The sequence below is a fragment of the Triticum dicoccoides genome, chromosome 7A (assembly GCF_002162155.2).
Source record: "Triticum dicoccoides isolate Atlit2015 ecotype Zavitan chromosome 7A, WEW_v2.0, whole genome shotgun sequence".
Lineage (NCBI taxonomy): Eukaryota > Viridiplantae > Streptophyta > Magnoliopsida > Poales > Poaceae > Triticum > Triticum dicoccoides.
In genome coordinates, this window is record NC_041392.1 from 696174429 (window position 1) to 696192133 (window position 17705).

Consider the following 17705-nt stretch of genomic DNA (forward strand, 5'->3'; position numbering starts at 1 on the left):
GAAGAATGTTTACACAACAGATGAAATAATTTGTGTGCCATATGGAAGATAGGGAACACAAAGAGCAAATACCTTATTAATAACTCCAAAGAATCAGGCCCTCCATCTCTAGCCATTCTGCAATCCAAAACTTCAGACTTGGAGGGCAGGGAGCGAGGAATTAATTCAGCCCGCCTGTGTCGAACCAGTTTGTTCAACCTAAAACGCAGGACAGACTTCCCGAAATGACAAATCATAGGCTCAAAAAACTCTGCTATGAATGCGCGAGAGGTACGCCGAATGTGGGGATTGTGTTCCAATCGAGCAAACCATTCATCTTCACCCACTGTAAGAAGGGTGGGTCTGGCCGCATTGACAGGACGGTGAGTAGAAATGGCTGTCAGCTTACTACATGAAGAAACTGAAAGCCTGGCCAGCTTCTCAAAATCGCAAGGCAACACACAGATGGTAGATAACTCTGGAAGGTGAATTAAAGTGATACTTTTAAGTTGTGGAAAAATCACCCTGGGTGGATTACTTGCAATTTCTTCAGGCCACAGCTCTGATATATCAACCAGGAGTTCAAGTCGTGTGCAACCACGAATATCCAGAAGTTCGAGGAATTTAAGCTGCAGTACCCATGTAGCATGCTTTATTCTTCCACATTTGATAATATATACCTCTCGAAGGTGATTTCCTGTATTCCTCCATATTACTTTCTCCAGTGTACTGAGGTTTTCCAAACAGAGATGGTTGAGGTTTGGGAGTAGCACATCTTTACTAGGAGACTGCGTGGGATCCCATTCAGCGGCAACCTCCCGCAAACTGTCAGAGCTAGAAATGGCCAGCTCCTTTAGGCTGTCTAGATCGCCGAGCAGCTTCAAATTCATTACGTTGCAGTTTTTTGCCTGGGGCTGCTGGTGCTCACTGCAGAAAAATGGATTAAGCAAGCAAAGTGACTGTACACGCACCCTCTTCATCTTCTTTAGGATCTCGATATTAGCACTCTGTCCCTGCAGGCAAATCCCAAGAATTTGCAAGTTGTCTATTTCTGGGTCTGCCAATGCTAGTAGAAGAGGAGAAAAGGAAACAGCATCAGACTTTGGACGGTAAGGACGCTCCGAACTGTCACAGAAAAGGTCCACCACTTGAATGTTTTGAAGTCCTGAGAATAATCCTCTTGGTATTGCTCGAAGGTTCCAAGCTTGCCTTAGATGCAAATGCTTGAGCTTTGACAGCTTCCCGAGCTCCATCGGCAGCGCAAACATCCCACTTCCCACAATGTTGAGGTATTCTAGCTCGATCAACTCACATATCTCCTTTGGAAATTCCTCCAATCTAAATTGGGAACCCAAATCTAAAAAGGTCAAAGCTTTGAAATCAGAGATGCTTGGTAGTGAAGATAAGCAATCCTTCCGCTTTACCAGCATCTCGAGCTTGGGCCAATCTTTCTTGGCAGGCCATGCATGATTGGTAGACAATGTGTGCCAGTTCTTCTCGATGCCCTTCATCCGTGCTAGCTTCCTCTCACATATGGGCCACATGTTGCTATTCCCCATAGGCCGTTCTGTCTCCTCGATCCATACTTGCTTCAGCACGCTCCACCTCTCATCTCTCATTGGTGCTTGTTCCCTGCTGTCAGCTTCCAAAATCCACAGTGCCATGTCACGGATGACGTCGTGCATCTCAACCACCTTGCTTCCTTTCTTCTCCAAGAGCGACGCATCCAGCAGACAATGGATCATCTCTTCCCCTCCTTCAAAACCATCAGAAGCTTCTGAAAAACCAAGCCCAATACACCATTGGATAAGCTGCTCCTTAGGGATGCTCTCGTTTTGAGCCCACAAAGAGCACAATAGTAGACAGCCTCGCAGTCCATCATTTGCCAGATTGTCAAAACTGTATTTTAGACACTGGTATACCTCTTCATCTGTATCGAGGTTATTGTGGACCTTTGACTTCTTCAATCTGTTTATTGCATTCAGCCATAGCCCAGGATCTTCCTTCGCTGACATAGCTGAACCGACGACGCACAGAACTAGTGGTAAGCCACCACACTGCGCTGCCACCTGATACACATGTTTTTTTGCAAGTTTGCACAAAATTGGTCATTCACGGGATATGTTGCTTACATCTAAGATTTTGATCGCTCTAAACAAACTATTCCCTCCGTTCCTAAATGCTCCCTCTGTACCGAAATACTTGTAGTTGGGGGAAACTAGTAGTATTTCGGTACAAAGGTAGTATAAGTCTCTTTAGAGATTTCAATATAGACTACATACGGAGTAGAATGAGTGAATCTACACTCTAAAATACGTCTATACATCCGTATGTAGTTTATATTAAAATCTCCAAAAGGACTTATATTTAAGAACGGAGGGAGTATTATTTTGATCTGGATCAGTAAACTATATTGAATTCAAGATAATATACGCATGAAGCTTTTTTTGAGAACCACTTATTCTTAAGGAAAGAATAGAAAGAAAAAAATCGGACAGAGAGGGTGTGCTAGAGTATGTCACAACGATGTTACTTCAAGGATGCAATTAATAAGTCTGCTCCATTCAGTCCCCCTCAAAAAATTTAAATGGGTAGTTCTGTCTTTTACTTTAATCGAAACTAAATGACGCTGGCCCACTCCTGATCGGTTGATCCAGATCCAAACCTGACTGAAGTGACCCGGTAGTCCTACGTCTTTAAAGTTTGAGAAAAGTATGTTTTTTGTCCCAAGTTCCCCAAAAATATAGACTTGGTATATCAAGATTTTTTTCGTAGACATTTTTGGTCCTTCAAGTCTCAAAACCGGATAAATTTGGTCCAAAATCATATTTTGACCATGATGACTGGTTTTAACCATGTTGACCGGTTTGACTAATGAATAGTAAATTCGAAAAAAATGAAAAACTACTATAAGTCTCTTAAATTTTGTGGCAACCAAGATGCTTGGGTGTGCTAGGTGTGTGAAAATTTGTGTGGTGTTTCGACATTTGTGGAGCTCGTGCGAAAAAAAAACAAAATTTTGCTCACGAAAAAGCCAAATTTTGTTTTTTTGCTAGAGCTCCTCGGATGTTACACGCACCTAGTGTACAACATCTGGGTTGTCACAAAATTTCAGATTTTTTTTATTTGCTATTTTTTTGAATGTATTGTTCATCGGTCAAACCTGATCAAAGTGGTCGCATCCGCTTTAAAAGAAAATCCTACTTAAAATTTTAGAAATTCTAAAAACAAAAAATGATGTCGTATTGGTAACACCACATAAATTTAGATGCAAAAATTGAAACATAGTATGATAAACAAAATTGACAAATAAAATGGTCGATCTCAAAACCCAGTTTGCATTAGCTACTATCCGCGTCGTGAATTTTCTTTATATATATTATTGTGGATTTGGATCTAAAATTTTATACCATGGTAGATACATACTTATTTGTACTTGCGTCCTCACAAAACCTTGTCTTTTTTAATGTTTTTAAAGGAATTTTTTTCGTGAATACGCAACATCCTCAGAAAACCTTGTCTTTTTAAATGTTTTTAAAGGAGGTTTTTTCGCGAATACGCAACAGTGCGTATCAAGGAGCCGCAGAGCATCGGTGATGGGTTGCTCAGCCCGAGAAAGGGCCATATGCTAGTAATGAGTTGAGTCCTTATGACGCCCCCGTTTATGATCATGCACTAATCATATATGCATCATGCATGATGATGAACGGTGACTCACGTCAATATCACAACATAAGTTAAAAAGATGCTAGAAAAATATCACAACATATGCTAGTAAAATGAGGTTTTTACTAGTAGAAGTTAAAAAGATGCTACTACTTAATACTTAGTCAGGATGTAGTAGAAAAAAAATCGATGCGAACCCATAAGTTTCAAACAATGGACGGTCTAGAAAGACATGTACAAATGATAAGAGTTGTAAAACTTAATCTAATTAACCTCAATTTAGAATAGCACAGCAGGTTGAATGTGGAACTAAGTTGAGTATAGTATCAATACCTCCTTAGCCAGGCTGGGAATCCGAGAGTGGGCTTGGATGGCGCGGTTCCCGACTTTATCCAGGAAGAGTAGCAACGCATCTTGTTTGTTCAAGCACCCTGCAGCTATGATGTTGTTTTCTTGGCATCTCATATTGGCGCATACGGTGTTTCTTCTTGATGTTACTATAACTTTACGATGCCGCCCCGGTTCCCCAGTAATTGGTGGGATGCCGATTGCTTGCAAGTCAAGGCGTTTCCATAGGTCATCCAGCAGCAACAAGAAGTTTTTGTCTCAGATGATTATAAATGGTGTCAGCAGAGTGTTGCATACTGGATTCGGAGGACAATGACGCTCCGACATTGTTTGCAATGCACTGTTGCACCTTATGGACATCGTACTGTTTGCCAACCTTCACAAAAACAATATGGTCGAAGGACTCCCAGCCAGAATCACGCACAAGCTCCAGAAGGGTGGTCTTGCCCACACCGCCCATGCCCCATACCCCGAAGGACCCAGGAGTTGTGTCTTCAACAAATCGGAGAGCCCGGACAAGCATATGTTCCATTGCCCTGATTCCCGATCCCCATCTGTGGACCGCTCTGTCAAGGGTCGCGTTGGCACGTAGGGTCGCGTTGGAAACGGCCCGTGGATGGGTCGCCCAACGGATATTGCGACCGTGGGGAGCAGCATGCGCCTCCTTCCAGTATGCCTCCCCACGGGCGATAAGTACCTTGACTTTTTCAAGCTCCAGATCTGCTAGCTTGCCGACAGAGCATCTCTCCCGGTAGTTTTTGAGGTGCTTCCCAAGCCAGGCAAGGAGGCCCGCGAACTCAGTCCGACCACCAAGGTCATGGGTCAGCAGCGCATCCCTCCTGCCCATGATAACTTGTGCCGCCTGCTGCGATGCTTGAATGCACGACATCCAGCCTTGCACGTCTGCAGACGAGGGTCTGGGACGATCGCGCTGGTGGTCCGCCGTCAAGCCGAGCAGCCGCTGGATCCCCTCCAGGAGGTCGTCCACGCGCCTGGGGACGTCGAATGGGTGCCCCAAATGCTGCGCGACGGGATCCCAGCACTTGGTGATGAAAAGCACAAGCAACGTTGCGATAATACCAGGAACGATGGTCCAGGCGGATACCATCTTCTTCTCGCTCACCCTTCCTCCGCCACTTTCTCTCTTTCTGTGGGTACGCTTCTATGTGTTGTGGTACTACTGCTAGAACTTGCAGGGCCAAGTTTTGGGGACAAATGAGCTTACATGATGTTGAGATGCACTATAGAACTTCAACGGAGGAAATTTCCTAGGAAGCTTCCTAACGTGATGTTGAGATGCCTATATTAAACGGCAGTATGAATCACCAACCGCCGGTAGGTCACCTTCCCCATAATATATAATAAGCTCCCACATGGCACCTAACGTGAAATGAGTTGAGAGTATATACCAATACAAAAGTAGTGAACTGCCACGCAATATGCGACTCAAGCCACCATGTTCGGTTTGGTAGATTTTAAACTATTCATATTGTTCTCGTACTCCCTTAAATTCATAATTCATGATGTAGTGCTTACCCGTTTTTCAAGATCCATAAAGTAGATCAATAATACATAAATCAAGTTATTGAAAAATTATACCATTGAAACTTCTTTTGAATATGAATTCAATTGTATCATTTTTATGACACATAACCCGCATTCTACCGGTTAAATTTGTGGTCAAAATTTAATCTTAAAAAACATGTGTGCACTATACTCCCTCCGTCACAGTTTAGAAGGCACAGTTAAATTTGCGTGCGTTTTCATAATAGACAAGGTTTAGGGTGCATTGCATTTATTTCTAGTAGCTAATTAGTACTTTGATATACTATTTCTATATGCATGCGTAGTGTGAATTCTATTTTTTTAGCCCATCTCACAATCATTAGATAACCATCTAGGTCCCAGAGAATTTCCAAACGCGCCTTCTAAATCGTGACGGAGGGAGTATTATGGAATGGATGGATTATTTATTACTAACAGAAAAGTCAAACAAGCCACCACATTCATTTGCATATTATGCTAAAAACATACTCCCTTCATTCCAAAATATAATGCGCCCGTGCTTTCCGAGATCCAACTTTGACCATAAATTCAACCAACGAGACCGACTGCCGCGGGAGTAAAAATTACATAATTGAAAACTTCTTTTGAATACTAATTCACTGGCATAATTGTTGCTCCCATCACAATCGGTCTTATTGGTTAAATTTATGATCGAAGTTGAAGCACGGGAATAGAAAAAGCATCTATTATATAATTAAAACAATAGGAAAACAAGCCATCACGTTAATAGAATTAATTACTATCAGGTTTTCAATGAATAGAATTAATTACCCTATACCATAATAATACTTTGGAGATTATATAATGAACATAATAATAACCAACAAATCTAGACGCGCAAATGCGCAGGTCACATTGCTAGTTATATTTTAAAACAGAGGGAGTATGTAAATCTTCGGCTGGTGACCGGCATCTTCGGAGAGTGATGCACCTAACGACGTCCCCGCTTTTAGCAGCGGAAAATGACAACAGAGGGCGAGCATCAAGTAGGCCGGAATCTGCGCCATCGCACCACGATGGGATCCGCGCTGCTGGTCTATCTGCCCTGTATTTGTTTTTTCTTTTGGCGACATGCAGGTGTGTCTAGGGCTGGAGAGCTTGCTGCATGCCCATGTACAGTGACAGTGCGGACATGTTCATTCACGGGCTGCACCGACGAAGGAGTCGCAACATGCGTGGCTGGTCACTAGTTCCATGAGGCCAACTTCATCGCGCGACTCTATCCTGTCTGCCTTCGTCTGTTTGGAGTAAAAAAATAAATGAGACGACCCAGTGCGTGGCTGTAAACAGACTTTTGTCCGCTTTCAACCCATCCGCGGCCCGAGTTTGCGTCGCTTTTAGGGTGAAACGGGCACCACGCGGACGCGCGGGTCGTCTGCGCGTGTCCTCCCCTGGCCCGCCCGTCGGTGGCACAACGCATGCCTTTTTCTATCCGCCCCCTCCCTCCCTCCGGCCGCACCCCCTCCACTCTTCCCTTCGCCGCCGCCGTTGCCATTGCAGCCGTGCAGTTCGGACATGAGCTCACCCAACCCCTTCCCCTCGGCGCCGCCGAGCTACTCAACCACGGCCACCTGATTTGCGCACCCGCCGGCCGGTTTTGGGGCGGATCCGGTCGGTCCTGAGCTCGGCCGGCTGTGGGAGGCCGGGCCGCGCCATGGACTGGCCGGGCACCTCGTCGGAAGGCCCTGGCAGGGCCGCAAGGCCACATGCAGGCAGTGGCTCCTCCTCTAGCCGCTCGGATCTGCACCGTCGGTGGTCCGTCGGCAGATACACGAATGGCGGCCGACCGGGCTCGGTGCTTGCCCAAAAGCTCGCCGGCGCACCGTTGCCACTCATTAAGTGCGACCACTGTCCAAGGATGGTCGTGCGCCACGTGTCTACAACGCCGGAACATCCCAGATGGGTGTTCATCAAGTGCTTAAACGATGGGGTATGCGCTTTTTTTAGTTTCGGTTTGTGCTCTAGATTTGACTAGTTGTGCTAACTTCAAATTTTGTTGTGTAGAATGGATGCAAGTTTTGGTATTGGGAAGAAGAGTACATCGATATATTGATAGAGCGAAATTTAGTACATGTTCGTGCACTTTTAGCTAGCATAGATGCTGTAAATGAGACAAGTGCACTTGTTGCTAGATTAGAGGCTAGACATGAGACTAGGTGTGAGGAGGAAGCAACATCTACATCTGGCTTGAAGAAGAAAGGAGGATGCCAGATCGAGCCTCCTCCTCCTACACAGATCAACAACGAGTGCATCGAGAAGGCCCTAACCCAACTCAAGGGAGCAGTTATGGAAGTTGGGTATCTTTTAAAATGTATTCTTGTGGTTCTTGTTTTCTTTGGTCTTACTTTACTAGTCAAAATGTGATGATGTATTTTTCATGTACCAAAAATGAATGATGAAATAAAGTTAAGGACTTGCAAAGAAATAATACGCGGACATGATGCAGTCGGGATGCGTCTGCGCGCTGGGCGCACGGCCACCACATCCTAGGACACGCCCGGACACAACCCCAAATCCCTACCCAAACAGACAGAATCCAAACAAAACGGACATCCGTTTGGGGTCGCACGGTGAAGTTGGCATGAGAAACGTGGAGCAATGCTGGCCAGCGCACGCCTAACTTTTTTTTTTAACAATTAGACATTCTTGATTAAGCTTATCCACATGGTTTTGAACTATGCTTCTTCAATAACAAAACGTGTCATGGTTAGTTTGTTTTGTTCTAAAACGTTTATCATTCATCTGTTAATGAGTTTTTCCGGTTTGACACGCTAGAAAATCCAGCCAGTCGGTGTTTTGAGCCTAACTAATCCTATTTACAGGACAGACACTTGTATTTACGAGTGATAGGTTGCACTTAAGGCCACGTGTTGTTATGTAATCTTGGGTCCGCTAACATCAGTGTTTCCGTTCCAGCTGCGTTATTAGGCCCAACCGAAGAGCAACACCGACTTATGAGACGTTTTGGGCTCTTTCACCCTAAAAGACTAGCTTGTTAGAAGGGGACACCCCCGCCCTTATAAATTGCGTTATGTCTCCCCCCACAACCTATGTGAGACTAAATCCAACAATCTCTCCCTCACACATCGATCATCCATGGGCCTGCTAACACCAACATTTCCAGCCCACCAACCATGACCGACCACCCGTGAGTCCAGCGAGAAGTATTCTGGACACCTGGGCTCTGATATCAATTGTTACGTAATCTCGGCTCTGCTAACCGAAGAGCAGCACCGACTTATGAGAGGCCTTGCGCCCTCTCCCCCAAAAGACTAGCCTGTTAGGAGGGGCCTGCCCTTATAAGTCGTGTTATGTCCCCTCCCTCACCCACAACCGACGTGGGACTAAATGCAACAGTCACCAATTTGAATCTGGTACGCGTCAACACTGGTTCAGCACCCCTGCACATTTTGTTTGACCACATGTCTCACCATTAGTGTCTTGGTCTGTCGCTGTGTCCCGTGTTTACCGCACGCCTCGCCGCTATCACCGCGTTGAGCCTCTGCTGTCCTGATCGAGTCTCCGGGGTCGCGCACGCACACCACTCAACCCCCACTGCAGAGAACCACTGTTCATCACCAACCAATGCCAAGCACTACTGTGACGCCTGGATAATTAAGCTACAGTAACCCTTTATGATTAAGCTAATCATGTTGCTAAACAATGCTCGATCACATTGGAATAAGATCTCTTTTCAAATTCCAGCTCCAATTGAAATTCAAGTATGAGGTGAAAATAAAAGTTGTCCCAATCCAGGAACTAAAAAGTTCATAATTTTGAAAATATTCCATTGTGAATTATGTTCAGGGGACCAACATCATCTAAAGTCCCTAGACGACTCTAACATCTTGAATACAAAGCCAACAACCCCCCTTTTGACTCTTTTAATGCAATGCAAAATTCAAATGAGATTATATTGTTCCAAAACTTTTTGTAGCGGTGCAGTAAATTGCATCATAATTGTTTGGCTTGGTTGGACATTTTTCACAAATGTTTTGGCAGCCAAACAATTTGCAAACAGAAAGAAATAGCCAAAAATAAAAAGAAAAAAATAAAAAGAAAAAGAGAAGGGCCTATTCTACTGGGCACTTTGGCCCAACTAGCCAAATGATCGGCCCAGCCCACCTCCCCTCTTCTTGAACCTGCTACAGGGAGACCAGGGGATCGTGGCGCCCATCCGCACAGGCCATGCCATGCGTGGCGGCCATCCCCTGCCCTCCCCAATTACTACAAGGGCAACCCCAAGCCCCCTCTCTTCCCAGGTCGAACCCTAGCCGCCACTTCTTCCTCCCTCCCGCCGTTGCTTGATCCCCCGCACAGTCGAGCGCCATCAACGTCGGGCCACCATCATTCCCGTGGCCGCAGCCCATCTCTCGAAGCCCCCACCCTGCCCAGGAGCTCCACGGGAGTCATCTTCATCGACTCAACTTCTGGATCGGAGCTGGGAGGTTGCAGCTCGTCGTCTTCGCCTTCGTCTTCTTCGTCGGATTTCCGATGGATGCCGCTGTCGATTTGCCATCATCCGCCCCTCCCCAAGCCCACTATCATGCCCTACTCGTTCGCGGTGAGGCCTCGACCGATTCCCCTGCTTATCCCCTTTGATCCGTCGTCGTAAACCGTCATCCGCTACCTCCAGTGACCGCGCCCGGAGTTAGCTCCTGTCTGCGCGCTCCCGTGCCTCTCGCTGCGTCTGGCCGCACGCGCCGCACCCAGGGCGCGCCCACCTGCAGCCACCTCCGCCCGCGCCCATGCATGGCCTCGCTGCCGCCTACTGCTGCTCCTCTCTGCTGCCGTTGCTGTTGAACTGCTGCTGCGCCCGCTGCTTGCTAGCTGCTGTTGCTTTGACGCTGCTGCTATTTCTGGCCGCTGCATGCTGCGCTGAGCTGCTCATGCTGCTGCGTTGCTCACTGCCTGCTGCTACTAGTGCAACATTCAGTTATTGTAGCAGTAGCTAGCTTTGTACTGCTGCTGCTTACTAACTAGCCCTTTTTGCATCAACAAAACAGACAGCGAATCACTTCGAAAATAAATAAAAATGATGGGACTAGTTTGTACACTTGACCAACTCCATTTCATCTCACTAGAACAAGTCCATTAGGTGCATGGATTAATTGCTACAACAATGATAAAAGTGCATCTTCTGTTAATAGAGAAAACTGAAGAAATAGATTACTAACTAAGCTAGTTTGGGGCTGTATTTGGACTAGCTACATGCACTGTTCATGCCATCAGATGGCATAGATTGGTAGTACTCTCAGAGTAGGGTAAATCATCTATAGGAATCATCCCCATTAGAGATATGAATAACCCATTATAGCCCTCACAAGTTGGCTAGTCAATAAACAGATTCTAAAACTGTAGAATTTCAGTAATTCTAGAAAACTATTAAAACTTCGAAAAATCATAGAAATTAAACCGTAGCTCGGATCGAAAAACTTTCTACATGAAAGTTGCTCAGAAAAATATGACGAATTCAAATACGCTCTCTGTTCGTCCGCCACACGTCCCTATCATAGCGAACATGCAACCGTACCCTCCTGTTTCATCTGCCCAAAAAATGCAAACTTCGGGAAAACTTCCCGGATGTTTCCCCCCCTTCACCGGTATCGTGTAGCCTTGCGTCAGAACACCCCTAGCGCTGCTTATTGTCCCGCCATGCACTTGTTTGCTCTGTATTTATTGTTTATTCCCCCTCTTCTCTCCGGTAGACCCCGATCGAGACCGCTGCTGATGTCCCTGTGATCGACTACGTCATCGACGACCCTTCTTCCCTTTCAGCGGAGCTTCCAGGTAAGCCGCCTTTTGATCATCCCGATATGGCCCATTCCATTTTCTCATGCTTGCATTAGATTTTGCTACTGTAATTGATTGCTCCTATTCTTATGCATAGACTGCTTTAGTAACCTGCTGTTGTACCTTACCTGCTTATTCTAAATTGCTTAGAATAGGTTGGTTAGTGATCTATCAGTGACCCCCACCTTGTCCTTGTTGCCCCTGCTTCATCATCGATGTCTCGATCAACGTGATCGACGACCAGAGCCTGACACCTCACATCACATCACGCCCTTTTGTTGCTCGACTCTGTAGAGATACTATCGAGTGCTGAGGGTGATACCTCGTAACGCACTCCTGTAGAGTAGCTATTTGGTCGTGGTTAACGAGGGTGGTTCCTCCTTCACCATTCCCGATATGGCTCTGTCGTGCAACACCTCAAGTTTGAACCTCGAATGTGGTTCCTCATATGTTCACCTTGATGATTACATCGAGTGGAATCCTCCGAGGGTGATTCCTCCGGTTTTTCCCTTGATGTTTGGACACACGGTTACCTTGACTTTACTTAAGACCATTGTTGAAGTAGGGTCGGCCCTGAGGGGTACCCGCGAGTTGATGTGAAAGTCGGGCGGGCCCGTTGAGCACTCGCGAGTTTTCTACGTGCCACGGCTGGGCATTCCGAGCCCTTGCCGTAAGTCCATGAGACGGGGCGACAGGGTAACATTATCGCGAGTCTCTGCTCGTCTCCGCGAGCCCCCAATGCACTAACAGGTTTGGTTTTTTTTTTCTGAGTTGGCCTCTGGCCTTTACACACTAACCACCACGCGAGAATAGTTATGGGCCTCGACATCGCAGTATCAATCGAAGCTTTGTCAGATGTCCAGTTCAGCATGGCGGCACGGTCGGATCGTGCTGGCCATCCGAGGGGGTGCTGGTATCCACCCTGCGCGCAACGACCCGGAGTGCAACGGGCGATGGGCCCAAGACCCTGGGGCACTTAGGATGTAGACCGGCGGGGACCTCTCTGCTGAGCCTAGGTAGGGTTGCGACGTGTTGATCTTCCGAGGCCGGGCATGACCCAAGAAAGTGTGTCCGGTCAGAGTGATCGAGCGTGTTGGGTAACGTGGTGCACCCCTGCAGGGAAGTTATCTATTCGAATACCGTGTCCATGGTAATGGACGTTCAGACTTGTATCCTGATCTATTACAACTAGAACTGGTTACTTGAGACATGAGATGGATATGTGGCTCCGAGATTGCTTTCTCGCAGGGAGTCGAGGAAGGATCTCTGGGCATTAATACTACAACATGCCTGTTAATTATAAACTGCTATTCTTTACTCTTCTACATGCTGCAAGATGCTTGGAGCTGCTTGAAGATGCTAGTCTTCGATAGGCTAGGCCTTCCCCTTTATTCTGGCATTCTGCAGTTCAGTCCACATATACGACCCTTCCATTTGATACCAATGCATACTTAGTATAGATCTGATGCTTGCGAGTACTTTGGATGAGTACTCATGGTTGCTTTGCTACCCCTTTCCCCCCTTCTTCCTTCTTTTCGGTTGATGCAACCAGATGGCGGAGGCCAGGAGCTAGATGCCACCGCCGATAGATACTACTACATGGAGACCGCTGACGACCAGGAGTAGTTAGGAGGTCCCAGGCAGGAGGCCTTGCCTCTTCGATCGTTGTTGCTTTTGTGTTTGCCTTCTTAAGGCATCATTGTTTAACTTATGTCTGTACTCAGATATTGTTGCTTCTACTGACTCTTGTGTATCGAGCTATGTATTCGAGCCCTCGAGACCCCTGGCTTGTAATATAAAGCTTGTATTACTTCAATTTGTGTCTAGAGTTGTGTTGTGATATCTTCTCGTCAGTCCCTGATCTTGATCGTACACATTTGCGTGTATGATTAGTGTATGATTGAATCGGGGGCGTCACAAGTTGGTATTAGAGCTGACTACCTGTAGGAGCCCCCCTTTCCAACTCCTTGGCCGAAGTTGAGTCTAGTCTTTGAAAACTATTTTACTAACATGGCTGTGTGGCTTACGGGCCCACGTTGACATTGGGTGGTATTAGGATCTTTTACTCCTCATCTATACTCTGGGATTTTGATCTCTCTTCTATTCGGGTTAAATGGTTTTTCTAACTCTAACTCTAGATTCTCGTAAATACTTTCTCCCGAAGATCCCCTCACTCCAGATGATTGCATAGTGACAAGTGACAGTAAATTTCAGCACGTAATATAAATGTTTCCTTACCAAATTCCAGTCACCAAAGGCGCTTCACTCCCTGGCAACGGCGCTAGAAAAGGGTCTTGATGACCCACAAGTATAGGGGGTCTATCGTAGTCCTTTCAATAAGTAAGAGTGTCGAACCCAACGAGGAGCAGAAGGAAATGTCAAGCGGTTTTCAGCAAAGTATTCTTTGCAAGCACTGAAATTATCAATAACAGATAGTTGTGTGATAAGATAATTCGTAACGGGTAACAAGTAACATAAGTAAGTAAGGTGCAGAAAGGTGTCCCAATCCCTTTTGTTGCAAAGGACAAGCCTGGACGAACTCTTATATAATGCAAAACGCTCCTGAGAACACATGGGAATTACTGTCAAGTTAGTTTTCATCATACTCATAGGATCCGCGTTTGTTACTTTGATAATTTGATATGTGGGTGGACCGGTGCTTGGGTGATGTCTTTACTTGGACAAGCCTCCCACTTATGATTAACCCCTCTCTCAAGCATCCGTAAATACGAAAGAAGAATTAAGATAAATCTAACCATAGCATGAAACATGTGGATCCAAATTAGCCCCTTATGAAGCAACGCTTAAACTAGGGTTTAAACTTCTGTCACTCTGGCAACCTATCATCTACTTATTACTTCCCAACGCCTTCCCCTAGGCCCAAACCATGGTGAAGTGTCATATAGTCGACGTTCACATAACACCACTAGAGGAGAGATAACATACATCTCATCAAAATATCGAACGAATACCAAATTCACATGATTACTTATAACAAGACTTCTCTCATGTCCTCAGAAACAAACGTAACTACTCACCAAGCATATTCATGTTCATAATCAGAGGAGTAATAACTCTCATTAATGATCTTGAAAGTGCAACTAATCCCTGGGTGGTTTTGGTAATTCCTAACAACATATAGCTCATTGAACTAATACTCTTTCAAGATGAACATTGAGCAAGCCCCGACACTAGTCCCTGATACGTCTCCGTCGTATCTATAATTTTTTATTGTTCCATGCCAATATTATACAACTTTCATATACTTTTGGCAACTTTTTATACTATTTTGGGACTGACATATTGATCCAGTGCCCAGTGCCAGTTCCTGTTTGTTGCATGTTTTATGTTTCGCAGAATATCCATATCAAACAGAATCCAAATGGGATAAAAATGGACGGAGCTTATTTTTGGAATATTTGGAAAATTCCGGAATAAAAATCCACGCGAGACGGTGCCCGAGGTGGCCACGAGGCAGGGGGGCGCGCCCCTGACCCTCGTGGGCCACCCATAAGGCGGTTGATGCCCTTCTTCGGCCGCAAGAAAGCTATTTTTTGGTAAAAAAATCACGGCAAAGGTTTCAGGCCAATCGGAGTTACGGATCTCCATATATATACGAAACGGTGAAAGGGCAGCAGAACAGAACGCAGAAACAGAGGGAGACAGAGAGACAGATCCAATCTCGGAGGGGCTCTCGCCCCTCCCATACCATGGAGGCCAAGGACCAGAGGGGAAACCCTTCTCCCATGTAGGGAGGAGGTCAAAGAAGAAGAAGACGAAGGGGCCCTGAGGGAGTCCTGGATTAGGGGGTCTCCGGACAGTCGGACTATATCCTTTGGCCGGACTGTTGGACTATGAAGATACAAGATTGAAGACTTCGTCCCGTGTCTGGATGGGACTCTACTTGGCGTGGAAGGCAAGCTAGGCAATACGGATATGTATATCTCCTCCTTTGTAACCAACCTTGTGTAACCCTAGCCCCCGCCGGTGTCTATATAAACTGGAGGGTTTTAGTCCGTAGGACAACATACAATCATATCATAGGCTTGTTTCTAGCGTTTAGCCTCTCTCATCTCATGGTAGATCAACTCTTGTACTACTCATATTATCAAGAACAATCAAGCAGGAAGTAGGGTATTACCTCCATCAAGAGGGCCCGAACCTGGGTAAACATCGTGTCCCCTGCCTCCTGTTACCATCCGCCTTAGACACACAGTTCGGGACCCCCTACCCGAGATCCGCCGGTTTTGACACCGACATTGGTGCTTTTATTGAGAGTTCCACTGTGTCGTCGCCATAAGGCTCGATGGCTCCTTCGATCATCTCTAGCGATGCGGTCCAGGGTGAGGCTTTCCTCCCCGGACAGATCTTCATATTCGGCGGCTTTGCACGGAGGGCCAATTCGCTTGGCCATCTGGAGCAGATTGAGAGCTACGCCCCTGGCCATCAGGTCAGATTTGGAAACTTGAACTACACAGCCGATATCCGCGGAGACTTGATCTTCGACGGGTTCGAGTCCATGCCGGATGCGCCTCCTAGTCGCGACAAGCATGACGTAACTCTGGTGTCGGATAGTGTTTGGGAGATCGCATCCGCAGCTACTCCGGCCTTTAACCCGGAGTGAGTCGTGCCATCCGAGCGCGGAGGGATGGACCCCGCCGTGGAGGCCGCACTCTCAGTGGCGATAGAGCCGGATACTGATTTCACCCCTTACGAGAGCCGTGTCGCCAAACCACTGGATTCATCTCCGGCTACGGACTCCGAGCCGCTCACATCCGTTCCAGTCGAATCCGACTGGGCGCCGATCATGGAGTTCACCTCCGTGGATAAGCACTCGCTCTTCGGAGATGTGCTAAATTCATTAAGGTCTCTCTCCCTGTCAGGAGAACCTTGGCCGAACTATGTCCGGCTAGAATGGGATGCGGACGACGAAGAAATTCGCTGCCCACCCACCACCCACTTAGTAGCCACTGTCGACGACTTAACCGACATGCTCGACTTCGGCTCCGAAGACTTCGACGGTATCGACGACGAAGCCGGAGACGAACAGGATCCACCGCCCTCGGGGCACTGGACCGCCACCTCCTCATATGATATATACATGGTGGACACCCCCAAAGAAGCCAATGGCGACGAGAAAGCAGAGGATGACCCCTCCAAGAAGCAACCCAAGCGCTGACGTCAGCGGCGCCGCTCTAAGTCCCGCCACAGCAGAAGCAGTGATACCGGCACAGGAGATAATAACACTCTGGATAGTGCCGAAGACAACAACAATCCCCTCCAGCGCGATGTAGAGCCGAAGGATGAACAAGCTAGCCCCCCCAGAGCGGGAAGCAGATGGAGAACCGGAGGAGGACAATTACATGGCTCTCTCCGAAGACGAGGCGAGCCTCGGCGACGACGAGCTTATCGTGCCTGAGGACCCCGTCGAGCAAGAGCGCTTCAAGCGCCGGCTTATGGCCACGACAAGTAGCCTAAAGAAGAAACAACAACCGCTTCAAGCTGATCAAGATTTGCCAGCAGGCAGGTGGACCGAAGTCCTTGCGGCCGAGGAGCATGAACTCGAGCGCCCGTCCAAGGGTTACCCAAAACGCAGGTTGCTACCTCACCTCGAGGAGGAAGCATTGAAACCTCATTCACCAGTGTACAATGCGGCTGACCGGCCACTACGCGGCCAAGTCAGTAAGGCGTTTCAGCCTAAAGTTCAGCCCGCACCCCGTCGCCACTCAGTCAAAAATACTAAGGCCCGGGGCAACACAGAGGACCTGCGAGACATATTGGACAGTAAGGCAAAAATCACAAAGTCAATATACGGGACACGGGCACGTGCACCCACACGAGACGATGATCGTCACATCGGATACACCAAGAGTAAATCCGGCCGGGCCGAATACAGCAGACAAGACTCATACGAACTGCGTCGGGATATAGCCCGACACAGAGGTGCCGCACACCCCCTATGCTTCACTGATGAAGTTGAATCATGAATTCTCGGAGGGTTTCAAACCCGTAAATATCGAATCATATGATGGCACAACAGATCCCGCTGTATGGATCGAGGATTTCCTCCTCCACATCCACATGGCTCGTGGTGATGATCTACATGCCATCAAGTACCTCCCACTAAAACTCAAAGGACCAGCTCGGCATTGGCTGAATAGCTTGCCAGCAGATCCCGTCGGCAGTTGGGAGGATCTGGAAGATGCATTTCTCGACAACTTCCAGGGCACTTATCTGCGGCCACCGGATGCTGATGACTTGAGCCACATAACCCAGCAGCCAGGAGAATCGGCCAGACAATTCTGGACTCGGTTCCTGACAAAGAAAAACCAAATTGTAACTGTCCGGATGCA

General features: G+C 47.1%; 1 long non-coding RNA gene and 1 pseudogene across 2 annotated transcripts in view; one reads left to right on the plus strand and one right to left on the minus strand.

The window, feature by feature from the left end:
* LOC119330705 overlaps positions 1-5338 on the minus strand; it is a 9167-nt pseudogene extending 3829 nt beyond the window's left edge.
* The window catches only part of LOC119330706, a 20570-nt gene extending 12957 nt beyond the window's left edge, over positions 1-7613 (plus strand). For both annotated transcript variants that reach the window (XR_005160214.1, XR_005160213.1), the window contains exon 5: positions 7564-7613. This is a non-coding gene — a long non-coding RNA (uncharacterized LOC119330706). The remainder of the gene's footprint in view (positions 1-7563) is intronic.
* Positions 7614-17705: the final 10092 nt, after the last annotated feature.